The 15,817-nt window shown below is 35.8% G+C and overlaps 2 protein-coding genes across 4 annotated transcripts in view; one reads left to right on the forward strand and one right to left on the reverse strand.

Annotated features, from left to right (window-relative positions):
• Positions 1-15,817, reverse strand: part of LOC129745692 (60S ribosomal protein L9) — a 285,451-nt gene that overhangs the window by 214,355 nt on the left and 55,279 nt on the right. The window lies entirely within an intron of this gene.
• LOC129745684 (POU domain protein 2-like) overlaps positions 1,309-15,817 on the forward strand; it is a 202,635-nt gene continuing 188,126 nt past the window's right edge. For all 3 annotated transcript variants that reach the window (XM_055738959.1, XM_055738960.1, XM_055738961.1), the window contains exon 1: positions 1,309-3,102. The gene's annotated coding sequence lies outside the window, so the exon portion shown is untranslated. The remainder of the gene's footprint in view (positions 3,103-15,817) is intronic.

Here is a 15,817-nt window from a genome sequence, read left to right on the forward strand (position 1 = left end):
TCATGAATTTTACCGACAAAGTTGATCAATTGAGTTTACATTTTGTTATAATTTCCAAAAAAATTAACAAAGTTGTACTATATTTTTCCAAAATAAATTTACCGAACAATTTTAAATAAGTTTGTCTTTGTTTTTCAAAATCAAATTTTTGTGTTTTGAAAACATACGTTCCAACTCCAGATCGCATAAGCGTTATAACAAAAAGTTAATGTGGTTTTAAGTATTAAGTGATTTTCTTATCTTTAATCTTGTTAATTAAAAATTTCACCAATGATTTCACAGTCAGAAAATCAAAAGAGAATGGATTTAAATGGAATCATATATAGATTCAGATAATTACAGATAATTTTAATGATTTCAGAAAATTGAAAAAGCGCTTCTTTGCCCATGCAAAAATTTGCGTTACTGTACTGTTACTTGCGTAACCCCCCCCCCCCCCCCCCCAGGCACAAGTCCTTCGCACGGGCCTGATATCAGCATGAATTATGTATTGACCTTAAAAGACGCTACCAAATAATTTTACTGTACCGCTATATCCACAAGTCGATATGTTGAAAAAAGTTTTCTGCATGATTAAATTTTCACCACCATCGATCAAAAAAAAACATTTTTCCATTATAATGTAGATAAGACTTGATTCCATCCATAAGTTGAAAAGATAGAAAAAATAAAAATTATTTCAAATATCATATTCTATTCTTTAGATAGCAGAGCAACGTCAACATAACAAAAACAGTCAAAATTTTAGATTTTCATAGAATGGAAATTTTTCTGATAAAAAATCTGTCACGTACAAAGTTAATGAGAAATTCCAAAATTTAAGCCCAAAACAATTTGGCAATACTGAACGGAACATAGCCTACTGCGGTGGTGAGACTACTCTCTTTACTTTCTTTGACTGAACTGACCGACCGAGACTGCCGGCCGCACGCCCTCTTGAAATGAGGAGGCAGTGCGGTGGATGATGGGGTTGATTTCGTTGGGTTACCGAATGTTTTGCGCGAGTTTGTGTGTGCCTTCAGCTTTAGGTACCTCATGCCAAGCTTTCGCTCCAGTACGGAAACCATGAGGGTTACTGTGGCAGTAGCAGCCAGCACTAAAGCGTGCGGGTGGCCAGCCAGCCACCGATCGTCGTTGTGTATTGTTTTTGCTTCCTTCCTTCATGCACCCGCGCTGGTTGCCGCGTGCGATTTTTGCGCCCCCCATTGATGCTCCTTGCGCTTGACGCCTGACGCCGGATGGTTATCGAACGTGATCCCCACATTATGGGGGAAACCTTTTCTTAGTCCCATTTGACGTTTCGATGTAAACGCATGTGCTTTTAAATCGACGATTTCGTTGTTTTTCCTCGCCGTTTGTTATTGCACACTCGCTCGCTCGCTCTTTCGTTGTTGTTATCGTTGTTCGTTGCGTTGCGAGATTTGACGGTAGAGAACTTGTCGAAGCCCCAACAACCACCTTGTGGTCTGCGTTAGAAGAGATGGCTCATCGCTGTTCGGCGGCACTCTTGGCAATGGAGCCTTGGTAGCTGCTTGTGCCAGTGGCTTGTGGCAGATCGTGGAGACACACCGCACGCGTACATATGACCGATGATGATGATGATGCTAGGCTGGAAACTGTGATCGGTTAGGTTAGTTCATCGGAATGGGGGGCAAGTGAGAAAGAGAGCATGCAACATAGATTTGATAACGCCAGCCAGAGCAAAAGAGTTAGAATTCTCTCGGGGGTTTTACCCTTCCGCCAAGCACTCACTCACTTCCTTCCGATGTTCGGTTTGCTGATTCCGTAGCCATCGACAACCACCATCAGATACCCATCTATCGCACTGGCCCAGGCAGGAGGACAACTTTTTTTTTGTATCGGGGAGCCTCCACAGGGAAGTTCCTCTCTTTCTTCAACTTCCTCTCCAATGGCTGGCTGGCTGGCCGGAGCAACCGATAACCGAACGATTCCGGCTTCTGCTATCTATTTGATTTTTATAACTTTATTAATTAGTGTTGTTCGAGTCGAACGATGATAGATTGACAAAACAGCGCTCGATTCCTCTCTGTGAACGTGCCCTGCCCGTGCTACACCGCAGTAGGCTATTTGTTCGCTTTGATTCAACTACCTACTACTACTCTTATTGTTGATGATTGTTTTGTTTTGCGAGCCGGTATCCGGTTCGATAGACTGCTGAACTGCTACCGCGCTTAGTGTCTCCATCATCGGCAGTGGACGATAGTAGCGTGTCTGCAGTGCTCGTGACCGCGTTAAACGTACCAATTAATCGAAGAGTTAGCAACGAAAAAAATAAACTCCCCCGCATCACAACATCGCCATAGCAAGCATCCACGTGGTCTGTCTCGAATGTCCACGCAACGCACACACACACCCCCACGTACCAGTGAGGTTTTGTGCTAATGAGCTAGGATAATTCAGCCTACTACGATTGGAGGAGGCGGACTACGACGCGTTACTAATTCTCGACGTCGCGTGTGCCAGTGCGTATCCTTAAACAGTGCGTATGTTTGTATTTTTTTTTCGGGATGATGGTGTTAAGAGGGTTTCTTCATTGATGATGATAATTGTCCGGTGGAGACGACACAACAGCAACCAGCCAGGCGACAATCAATTAGCCAGTCTCGTCGACCACCCCAAATGACAAGTGGGGCATCTGTTTTCCTTATTTTGTTTTTTTTTCTCGGGTCCGTCGGCCGTTCGTGTGAACCTAGTGTGGCTGCTTGGGGATGTGTTTTGAAAACAAATTACAGGCCTTGTGCTAATGCAGAAAAGAAAAACGAAAATGGGTGCAGTTTTGATTACAGGTGTTACAGTTTGGGGGCCTAACTTTGATGAGGTGTGAAGAAAATATCATTAAACGGAAATTTAGATCCTTTTTCAAATAATAATCAAATTAACAACACACGTGAAGTGGTTGAATCAAGGCACAGTGAAGTGAGCTCTGGTGGAAAACAGCTTGAGTAAGGTTCTTGTGCCAATCGGATTCGAAGTGCCGACGGTATTTTGGCGAGAAGAAGTCATAGCTTTTTTTTTATTTTTGTGTGAGAGGGGTGCAAAATTCGAGCTGATTTTATTTGAGGGAGATGAACACAGTAACTGGTAAGTTTTAAAAAGACAAAAATATCAATGTTACTTTAATATACAAAAAATGTTTGAAATACACATGAAATACAGGAGGGTAATCTGGCTTTATTGATTTCTTTAAACATAGTTTGGAGATGAATTTTCTTAAGTGAAAAAAAGGTTTCATTCCTTGCATCGATTGCAAATGTGATAATGATAGGTACAAAGCTGTACTAATCTTCCAAGCACGATTGTTCCATGAGGAAAAACGAGCAAGCGAGAAAAATGCGATTGAAATTTTGATCTGTTTCTCGGATTTTCGTTAAATTTGTGACTCTTATCGGTTTTCATGGATGTTAAAAAGCAGATAATCGTAAAAAAATGCTTGAAAACGTGAGACACTTTTGCGTAGAATATGAGCAGATGATTTTTGGTTTCGATGGAAAACTGTCACACGAGCTCTTTTTCAATGATCGATGGCGTGGCTCAGTAGAACTAGTTTTCTCTTTGAACCTTCATTAACGGCGCCGGCCACGTCCTAGCAGTCAAGAGATAGTTTGGAAAAGGTAGAAATGGATGAAAGATCAATACAACGCTTTAGGACCGATGTTACCTCTGCATCCTAGCAAATAGTTTTGTTTGAGGAGTGGGAGGAGAGATTTTACTAGGAGACAGTTTTGACTAGTGTGAAGGCTAAAAACTAATTTTGCCCTGAACTTAAAACAGTCTAAAAAGAAAATAATGCAAATTCTGAATCAGAAATTATAAATAAAAATGTACTATAAATATTCATTAAAGCAGCAGATAACCGTCAAAAACGCTGCAAGTGCCATTTTTGCGTAGCATATGAACGTGTGATTTATGGTTTCTATGGAAAAATTGTCACACGAGCTCTTTTTCTCTCTCTTTGTTATTGTGCGGAAAAGGGAAGTTTTTAAAGTGTTCTTTTGAAAAACTATAATTGGGCAGTCCAAACTATTGATACTGTTGATGATGCACTCATCATCATCGTTGCTGACGGTTTACGGTTTGGGGTCAAGTTAAGGGTACAGTGGCAGTGATGAAGATTTCCCCGAGCTCATCGTCAGAATTGGATCAGAACGGTTCTCCTAATGTTTTTATAGTTCGAGGATGATCCAAATGAAGTCGATGCTAGTTTGTTTTTCAAATTGATCACGAATAAGCTAGGAAGATTTGACGCGGAAGCGCAAAATTGCGTATCGAAAAATGTTGATTCCTGCGATTGCCGAAATCAATTTTAGATGAATTAATTGATTCCTGAGTTAGCGCAACGCGTTTCAATTTTGTATGGAAATATGTATAGAAGAAGAAATTTTTGCACATTTAATCATCCAGAAAAAAAAATCAAATAAGCTGAAATGAAGTTGGTTTTTGAATTTCGGTTTTGACTATTCTTAAGCTGCATTTTTTGCTAGCATGACAAGCAGCGAAGCATTTCATGGAAAAAGTGTTAACCATTTCAAAATAAAAAATCTGAATCTATGGAAAGTATTTAAAAATAGCAGACTTTGTTTGCTACAGCTTCCAATAATTTCATGAAATGTTTTTGCAAAGGTTATATAAATCAAAAAATTCCGTGGCTATGTAGAGCAGTTTTTTGAGATTTTTTATTCCCATCCTACGGTTACACAGCTTTTAAGTAAGCAGTCAAAAAAGCTAAAATAAACAAAAAATAAGAAAACAAAATTTTTGTATAGCATCGAATATCTATTCTTGGGTACAAGAAAGGTTTGTGCTTCGTTCACATGAATTGTACTGTAAGAATCAAGGAATATTTTTCATCCAAATTTATATTTTTTGGAACTAGCGAGGTATTGCATGACTACTTGTCATGCAATACTTCGCTGGACACAAGCGGTGATGACAATTGAGTTTTTGTTTTTAAATTCCAAAAGACATAGCCCTGTTAAACAGCTCATAACTTTTTTTCCTAATTAGATAGGAAGTTATGGCCTTCGACAAAGTTGCTGAGCGGAAAAATTCATTTGAAAATTTATAAACTGGCAAAAAACCCATTAGCAGGCCCGGTTGCACAGAAGAAACAAAAATGATGTTGATTTTTCAGTACAAAATATTCAATTTTCCCATACGAATCTAAAAGTTCAAATTTACTCGTGTAAACGAAGCGCTTTAGATCCCAGGGTTTGGGAAATTCAAAAATAGCCCCAGATCGACTCAGTCTAATGCTGGAATGATCGAGCTGATATAAATACAGACCCTGTTCGTTTTTTGGAAACACGCTCGTTAATTTTGTGTTGCCAAAATCGAATGTTGTCATTATCAAACTTGTTTTTTACACTTTAAATTTTGTTATTATTATTTTAAATGACTCAAAATTATAGTAAAACATAATATATGACTTGGAATTATTAGATCTTTAGACCCATTCCAAGCACCCGTCAACTGGAGAACCGATTTTTATTTTTCATAATTCAAAAATTTATGGCACACCATTAGAAAAATTATTTTTTGAGATTCATTTTCCATCAAAAGATTTTTAGTTATCTTTTTTCTTTCGAAATGAGTATGTTATCGTTGAAATTTAAAAATTTTAGTATAAAAAATAAATTGATTTTAATTATGTCTAAAAAATTATTGCAAATTGATGTTAAAAAAGCCATTTTTTGAGAAAAATATGAGATAAAAAATAATCACTGCAAGTTTACGCTCTAGAATCGATGATAAAAACATTTATTTTAACGTTGTGACGTCATGAAAATTCTACTGTTTTTCAATTTATGATTCCTTTAAATGTCACATTTTTCGAAGATTGGGGGTTTCTTTAAACTTTTGAGAGGACTTAAAGGCAATTTTGAGAATGAAAATCGGTTCAAAATGTTGTGAGTTGCACCCGGGTAAAGAATGCGTTGTGACGTCATGGAAATTGATTTGCTGTTATTATTCAAAAGGCTTTTTACTTACACGCTATCTAAGTATTTCTTCGATACAAGTATAAAAAATCGCGCTTATTGAACCTTGATTCGAGAATAAACTAACTAACTTTCATAGAAATGAAATCCTCATCGATTTTCTAGAATAATCTTTTTGAATCAAAAAATAGGTAGTTATCTGGGATTTGAATGAAAATTTTGCAAAAAGTTTAAGTTCTTCATATATCTATATTGGAATAAAAATCCGCTTATGGCTTCTATAACTTCTATTAATTACTGGCATTATGTTCATAAAATTGAATTATCTTTCAATAAAACTTCCACCTTAAAGAATGTTACTAGAAAATCTAAATTGATTCCCTTATTCCTTAAGATTCCCTTATAATCCCTCAAAAGAGACATTTAACTGAATTTCAAAATTAAGCCAATTTAAATATGTACTAGCGCGAAGACACATGCAAAATTATACTACACTTAGAGTTAAGAAAAAAGGAATCTCTTCGAGGAAACATCATGTTTCATTGAGATCCTGTATGTGTTTGTGTTCGTTTTTTTTAAAAAAAAAAGTTTTTGAAATTATCACTTGTTTTTCCTTTACAGTTAAATATTAAAAATATTCAAAAGAATCAGATTTAAATGCTTTTACGAATAAGTTTTTTCTAGCATTTGTTATTTTTTTTTCAGAATAATATTCACGAGACCGCACAAATAAATTTCGAATAAAATTGATGTGCGCAGTGTTGCAAACTATATCTGCTTATATGGCCCTATCTGGATTCAATACAGTTTTTTTGGGATTAAATAGATCAATTTCATCACTAAATAACATTATTTGTTAAGTTTTAAGCTGTTTTTTTAGTAAATTTAGTATTAATTTTCTGATTACAGTTTGATTTATTTCTCGTATAGATGAAAATAAAATTTCGTGGAATCACAACGCTTTGCTACATTGTGTTTCAAGAAACTGGCGCGTTGTGACGTCACAAAATTAAATCGCTCTTAAAATTGAAACCAAAATTTCAAAAAATCAAAAACAGCGATTTGTAGGTTGTAATCAATTGATACTTATGAATGTTTGTCTGTCTGTCTATCTATCTGTTCCCTATATTGCCTCTACTCGCATAACAGTCCCATATGCATTTTCGTCATTTTTCATCAAACCTGACAATTCGTCCTTTTTGACATAGGACTTCAATATAAAACAATAAAAAGGGGTAGTTTGTTCTAGAAATTAAGAGAGAGATAAGCATAAGAGTCCCATATTATGTGAATTATCACACATTTATTAAATTTTAAAGGTTCATTTTTGGTGAAAAACCATAGATTGACAGTCTTAGTCATTTCTAAAGAAGATTTTGATAAGTTGATGACAAAATATTCAAAATAGTATTTGAAAACTGGCTACAAAGATAGAAGGGATGACTTTCTAAGAAAAAACACTACCAGATATACCAGATACAAAAAGGTCCATCTTACCGCATGGAACTTAAGAATTTCCCCAGATGTATGCTTTTATAGTTGATAACTGCTCAGAAATACTTAATTTAATCTAAGGAAAAACAGTATAATGGCAAATAAAAATAAATTCGGCATGGGACTGTTAAGCAAATAGATTTGAAAACAAGATTCGTATATAATCGCATAACAGTCCCATAACGGAAAAAAGGTGTTCTGGGTCGTAGTAAAAGCCTAGAAAACATTCCAACAAACGACTTTTGTATATTCTGAAAGTTGTAATAATTCAAAAATATATTCCAAAACAGAAAAAGCTCATTTTCTTGCTTGCTCGTTTTTTTTTCATATGGAACTGTTATGCGAGTAGGGACAGTATATACTCGAAAACTACTGATCCGATCAATTTTAAATTTGGTATGCAAGAGTTTTTGGGGTCTAAAATACTTAAAAACCACTCCAACTTAAAAGTGGAAAGGCTCCCATACAAAGTCAATAAAAATATGACACAATTCGAACAACTTCTGGAAACTACTGAATCGTTCAACGCGAAACTTGGTGTGTTGCCGTTTTTAAGACCGAGAATGGTTACTATAACACTTTCAAACCCCTACGAATCCAAAAAGGGAGTTCCCATACAAAATTGACAAAAACATGATAAATTCCTCGATAGATGTTTTGTTAAAAATTCTTAAACGTAAGCGTTTTGACATTATCGACGATGGTTTATAGATTTGACCAATGTTATTTTTTACAAAATAAGATGATATAGGGTCAAGTGGGGTAATTATGAACACGGGGTAATTCCGAACAAGTGCAATACGCGCTGCTGTGGGGGATGAATTAAAACAAAAAGTTCCAAAAGTGGTAGTTTAACATAAAATTGATAGCTATAAGCTGTTTCCGATCTATTTTCAAATCCTTATGATATCATTTCAGAGGTTTTAAAAAACCATTACCTCGAGAAACGGAAATCGTTTTCGACAAGGTTCAATGTTTTGAATATCTGATCTTTGGAAATCCAGCTGGAATGTTGTTTTCACCTATTTTACATCCAGTTTATGATGCTTTATCTTGATTTTGAAAAATTTTTGAAAAATTTTATTCGCACTGGTGCACAGATGAGTGTTCATATTTACCCCGTAGTTTTCGTCCTATGGGGTAATTATGAACACACATCTCCTGACATTTCTTTGGCTTTTTGATGGTCAAATGTTTTATTCATCAACTTAGGCGGTCATTCATTTGTTACCCAAGCATTTCCAGACCCCCTTCCCCCTCCTCCTCTTGTAAGAAATATCTCACAAAAATACCCCCCCCCCCCCCCTTCTGTAAGATCGTAACACAGGACCGTGAAGAAATCATAGTCAGGAAAAATCAACACTCGGCATTCTATATCCCAGGAACTTACTGGACCAAATTTCATAATTAAATTAAGTCCACAATGTGTTAAGTTTTGAATTTTTGAGAAATTGATTTTTTTTTCTTCCAAAAACGAGATTCGGATTAAGAAAAAAAAAGCTATGCCAGATCTTTTCAGTCTTTGAAAAAATGTTTTGCACACAATTTTATCAAAAGTTAATAAAACTTAAGTTTATAAAACAGAAATTTTGAAAAAAAAACTAAATCAGCATCTAAACGAGTCTTAATTTTGTTTGAAAAAATAGTGGTATGAACTTGCTTTTTGTTGATAGAAAAAAATGAAGTCAAATGTTTTCTCAGGTTTAGTGAGTGGTGCGTACGGATAGTTATACCGAAACCGAAAACCTGTATCCCAGGAATAGTTTTATAACACCGAATAAAGGTTTTAAGTCCTTCCAAAACCAGTTTTTTTGTATTGATAAATAACAAGGTTACAAACCAGACTTGGAGAAATTTTTTATTATACTTAAAATAAAATTCCCCATTTTTTAACAAAAGGTTTGCTGCTCGAGCTTTTATATATTACCGCGTGAAATTTAACATTATTATGAACCTTAAATCTCTGTGATCAACAGTAAAATATATGAAAAACCACGATAAATTTAATAGATGAATAAGTCCACAAAACATAGATCAAAAAGATAAATTTTCTTGAATGTTTGGACAACGTGCTGCTATTGAGAGCATTAGAATTACAGCAAAGAATAATTGTTTATGAGTTACATTCGGATAACAAAGATCCAAAATCTATTTTCTTGCAGTCTTATTTTTATACTTAGTTACTTTTTTCAATCTTTATTTGTTCGAATACATTTTTCTAAAATTTAGAACAAAATGAAATTTTTTTGTTTGAAGATTTTCTCATTCAGTTTGGTGATGAAAACTTCTGCAGTAATAATTTTGTTTTGAGAAAATAGAGCTACTAATACAGTCGATAAAAAAATTAATTAGTGTAAATATTTTTAAAAACAGTCGCTCATATAGAATTGGCAAGCTTTGAAAAATATGACTGTTCACTGATCCAAGAAGATTTTGATGGGTGTTTTTGTGAAACAACCATCTTTCAAAAAAAATAGAATTTTCTGTATATGTATAGGCTTTAATTTCATGATATCTCGCACGTACGTGGAAAGCAGCACCTACGACATTCAGGTAAAAACTTGATGTTTGCTGTGTAAGACATTTAAAACGGATGTAAAAACTATCGAGTAGCCTAACTCGCCTAAAATTTCACACGCATGGAGAGGTCCTATCAAATAAAAATGATCTGCAACGACAGAAAGATATGAAAGAAAAAGAAACCAACCAAAACGTAAAAGATGCAACAAAAAATTTAACTACCGACACAAAAGATAGAAAAAAAACAATACAAAAGAACACTAAATAGCTGTAGCGTTGTTTTACCTCTAAATTTTGATTACATTTCTTTAACTTATAAGTTTTATACATGAATTGAATTGAGTTTTTATAAAACAATCCATTTTCTTATTACTGCTAATTATTTTCATTATTTGGTGTTGAATTGAGATTTTCTGACACCATATAAATCATATTGGACAAATCTCGGGGTAAATGTGAACAGCGTTCGGGGTAATTATGAACAGGTTTTGGGGTAATTATGAACATAATTTTTTAAGTAAAAAATCACCATACACTGCTTACTATGGGTAAATGTAACGTATAAATACTGTTACTTCTCAAAAATTTTATACCAAGTCCGTAATCCGTGTTCATAATTACCCCCTAGACAGGGGGGTAAATATGAACAGACGGGGTAGTTATGAACAGATGTCTCAAGGACGTGGGTTGCGACCAAGAAAAAAAAGTTGCTCTACAGAATGATGAAGAGCACGGAAACATTCAATATTGGCAGGTTTTCAGAATTTATGATAAGAAATAAACATATGGTGGCTGTGAATGTGCCAAATGAAGAAATTTTGTTCATAATTACCCCACCTAGCCCTATTGTATTGATAGACGCTTCCTATTTCAATAAATGTATTATGTTATTAAAAAGACACGAATGGCACGATGATGGTAATAAAGGGGGGGATTATTTATTGTATTGAAGATCCCTCCTATTGTGGATCTTCAAAATTTTAAGCTTCAAGTCTAAACGTAGACTCAAGTTAATTTAGAAACATAGTTAGCTTTTGAATAATATTGAAATTCAATTTATTTAAATTTAATTTTATTAAAATAATTTTAACTAACTCAATTTTTTCCATGGAAGGTGTAGTAAAGCACACCGGGTCAGCTAGTAAGTAATGAGAATAAGTTCGAGTGGGATACGAAAATTTAATTTACGGCTTAAAGAGCTGTGCATTTTTCACATTGGTCACAATAAATGACGATGTTTAATGAAAATATTAGTAAAAGAAAATATTTCTGGATCACTTGTGTTAACCTACAAACCTATAATTGCTTTTGTCCGATTCTACTACTTATAACGTAAATGGATTGAACTAGAAATATAAACATATTACCTAGAAAACTAATGAAATTCCCTTAAAAGGTCTAAAACTGCGACGTGTTAGGCACTGATCCATAATCGATATACGCATTAAAAAACACTTTTGAAAACTCGAATAAATTTATTCTAAAACGTCGATAAATTTAAGTTACATTAAAGCGCGGCGATAAACAAAATTCCGATACATAATCTAGTCGTGCAAGCTTTTATGCCCTAGACTTAAGTTGGCTTTGTGAGTTAATTCAAGCGCAATTTCTATTTAATTGATATGGATAATGGAAAAAGGAGGAAGTTTGTTGTTGGCTTTTCTGAAGAATGCGACTGAGACTTTGGTGTGGGACTTTTGAACGATCTGTGGAAGAATGATGTAGTTACTAATCCCAAACACTTATTGTAAGATATTTCCAAGGAGAGTTGTGATTGCTTGATTCAGGACTATTAAGAAGCATAGGGTGATAAAATATCATGTCTATATATGCAAAAAACATTTCGTAAATAATCTGTAGTAAATATAATAAATTATCAGATCTATTCAGATCGAATCTGTGTTGTCACTTAGTAGCCAAAGTTGGCTTCGAAATTTTCCAAGAACAGTACCGGTACCGAAACTTCGGTGTTTCGTTATCTTCCGGCTTAGAAAAAAAAAGACTCTGTTCCGTCTATCACTGAAAACCTATTTACATTCCGCGTGTTCGACAAGTGAAACGCGCTGACGCAATTAAGCTTCGGCAGAGAAGAAAAGCGCCGCACTCCATCATCAATATTCGTCAATTGAAAGCGATCGAATTGTGGCATTCACACATAATTTGAAAAACCAGTCGCTGGAAGCAGAGGCAATGGGTGGGGAAAGAGGTATTCTAAAAAGTCAAAAACCATCCGCTTGGTGACAGCGAACATGCCAAATGTGCCTATCACCCAGCCCACAGAACCTACCTGTCGTAAGTATCAATGCAACGACCTAAGACGACGCGAAACAGGTGGAAATAAGATGGAAAACATAAACACACACACGCTGTGCGGTGCCATGCCATCCCATCGAACTGAAAAGCGTGTGGCGCGGTATAGAAAAATTAAAATTGTATTGGGAAACACCGAAATGTCAAGGCAGTTTTTATCGCAAAGGTTTCAAGAAAGGTAAATATTGCTTCGAAGAAATTAACTGATATGTAAATCATGATAAAAATGATAAGGAAATGATGTGTGTGATGCAAGCAACCGATAGTTACGACGATTCGAAGTAGGCATTGAAATTTCATCGGCACTCATCGTAATCACTAAAGACTGACTCATTACCTTGGTTCTGTCGTTGGGTCGTTTGTTCGTTCTAAATCGGCTGTTTGTTTTTGGAATTCTTCAATGGATGCCGCGCGAATGGATCACGGCCAACGAAGTGAACGGAAGACGACGACAAATTTAGCTAAGGACAACGGATGACAAACGGGAGCAAAAGCCTACTGGCGGTTTTCGTGCGAACACAGTCCAGTTAGTCGGTTGATGTTGACGCCGAAAAGTTTAAACGTGTTGATATGCGCGAATGATGATTTTCCCTGGCCTACTACCTCTACAAGCGATGACGGTGATGGTGCTTTCACACGGACCAACAGCGGTGCACGCTAAGGAACAATCCGTGGGTATTCAGCATGCTTCTTCCGTTTGGCAGCGAGCAGAAATGCCGTCGGCGGTGGCGCTCCTTATTGTATGGGAATGGTGGCCTGTTTTTTTTTGCTTTGCCTGCCCATCTTCAGTATCGTCAGCAGAGATGACCATCATCTCGTTGTTTGGTATTTAGTGGCAAAGGGAGGGTCGGACCCGTCGTTTGGCCACCGCAGCCACCACCACCGTCAATTGACGGGAAAAACGGGTGGCGGTATGTCTGGGCATCATTCCAAATCGGCAGCCAACTAAACTAACTGGCTCACCCGGTGTGCCACTTGGCGCGGCCATCGGTTGCTATATCGGTGTGGTGATGTGTTGATTTTCTGTGGCTTTACGCACTCGACACACCGGACAAAGACCGGTATCATCAACATTACCATCATGATCATCATCATCAGTGAGCAAAGCCATGGTGTTGGGGTCTGACATGAGCTGATACCTAGTATGAATGGTGAGGTCAGTGTGGCGAGCAGCCGAAAGTTTCCTTTGCTGAAGGTGAAGGTGGAAGAAAGTAGGTACGGTATGGCGTAATCGACATCTTATTTTACCGTATCAACGAGACTCGTCCGGAGCGTTCTGCCGCCGCACTTAGAAAAAAAGGATATAAATGAAGCGATTCGTGCGTGACGGCTGATTAGCAGAAAGACGTCGTCCACCACGTGGATTTGTGTCCGTCCATCCATGTGGACGTAGTTTTTCGGCGCGGTAGAGCTAGTAAACAGCTGATTCTGTTTTGAGCTCCGAGAAAAAAAAATAAAGAAGAAACTAGACCGCCACTTCCGGTGTGACGCCCGGAAAACTATTTTCGGAACTTCTTCGAATCGACAACGTAAGTTAAGCGTGTTGTGGGTCTGTTTGTGCGAACGAGCGAACGAAGACTCATCAATGAGTGAACTTGACGTCAGAAAGATTGTGTGTAGTCGTAGTACTACACAAAGTGTGTGGATTTATTTTGCTCGTACTATTAGCCACATATGAAAGAAAAAAAACCTCTGACTGATGACCTGCCATAACCTTTCCCAATGCGAACATTTATCAGATGAGTGGGTTCAATTGCACTAATCACAATACAGAAGTTCAATGCAATCGTTTTGAATGCTGAATGAAGGAGTAAGACTTTTTCTTTTAAAGCCTTCTAGAAACATAAACAAGTTATAAAAACTTTAGGCTTTTTGAGTAACAACACACACAGTAGGCGGTGAGCTCACTTTTCCGATTAAATACATTTTAGAGACGTAGTTGGATAGTTATTCTCAAAATGCTGTAAATGTACCAATCAAAGGATCATTAGTATGAGAAAAAACTTATTTTCAATAGACACAAAAATAACCGAAAAATTGCAATGAATAATTTATCTTAGATTCGCAGCAGCGTCAAGTTCTACTGTTTTTCTTCAATTACAAATCTGTTCAATATTTGATTTGACCCTGAAGGATTTGGCGTGTTTTGTTGTCTCACTTGTGCGTATCTTAGCTCAAGCTCGACTTGCAATAATTTTATTGAATGTAATTGATCGTTTATTTTTTCTCAAAAAAAAGTTTGTTGATTAAACCTTGACAATATCGAAATAAACACTCGTCATACAAATGTCTGAAATATTAATCAGTAGGACGTAGCCGGCACCATTAGTGAACATTTTTAAAGGAAAAAATAGTTATATGCAGTTGCGTTCAAAAAAGAATTAAATCGTGTTAAGCAGCGCACTAGCTTCCAACTAGCTGCCATTTCTGTCTGGGTTGATGTTTTTCCTTAAAATTTTCACAAAATTTCAACTATCCAACTAACACTATAAAAAATTTGAAGACTGTACTATGACTGGAAAAAAAGATACGGCTATTCTCGAGAAAAGGGGAAATTAGAGATTGCTTCACCAAATTCCCTGTATTTTTGACAATTTTGATTGAAAATACTTAAAATTTGACCAAAAGATGTGAAAATTTGTGTTTTAGTACTTGGCAAAGTTTCGTTAAAATCGATTTAGTCGATCAAAAATGGAACCGGTTTATAAATGAGGTACATTATCGCCCAAAAAAGCGATTTCATTGAACCAAAGCAATCGAAAGATTCAGTTAAATTATTCGATCAAGTAGGATTACAACACAATAGAACGATTACATTCTTTTTTAGACAAATATTTGTATGGAAACTATCGTAATCAATGTTTTTTTAGATTTTTCTTTCACAAAACCAAAAATTTACACCAAAAAAGTTGGTAATTGATAAAAACTTCATTCCTGCTTTGGTTGGAAATGATTCGAAATCATAGATGGCATGTTCGGCGTGATGAAATTCTAGAGAGAAATTTTATTTCAATAGGTTATGAATGAAAGGTGGATAAATAGAAGGAAGCTTGACATGTGTTAAAATTTAAAGCTAAAGGGTAGGTTGATAAAAAGCTCCCATAAATTGTTACGCCTTTGCTCTGGGTAAAACATGATTGGAAATAGAAAATATTCAATTAAAAAACGAATTAACCCTCATCCGCATTAGATTTCATTACCCTAATCAGCACTTGTGGTGTCAATTTGACACCACAAGCTCAAATCGTTATGACTTTTGGCGTGTTGGACCGATTTAAACATAACTTACATCAAAAGAAACCTTGTAATGTCAGTAAAATATGTTTAGAACATTATATATAGCTAAAGTTACTAGTTTTCTCGTTATTCAGCATGAAAGAAAAAAAATCCGAAAAAACATGCCTCACGAAAACTGCTGTAGTTCATATGTTACACGTCCAAAAAAATATTTGCCTTATGCATATGAAAGCTGAAGTTAATGCCTACATCATGAAGACAAGAAAAAGACAAGACAAGAAGGTCTAAAAAACCTACTT

The sequence above is a fragment of the Uranotaenia lowii genome, chromosome 2, assembly GCF_029784155.1.
Source record: "Uranotaenia lowii strain MFRU-FL chromosome 2, ASM2978415v1, whole genome shotgun sequence".
In the NCBI taxonomy this organism is placed as follows: Eukaryota; Metazoa; Arthropoda; class Insecta; order Diptera; family Culicidae; genus Uranotaenia; species Uranotaenia lowii.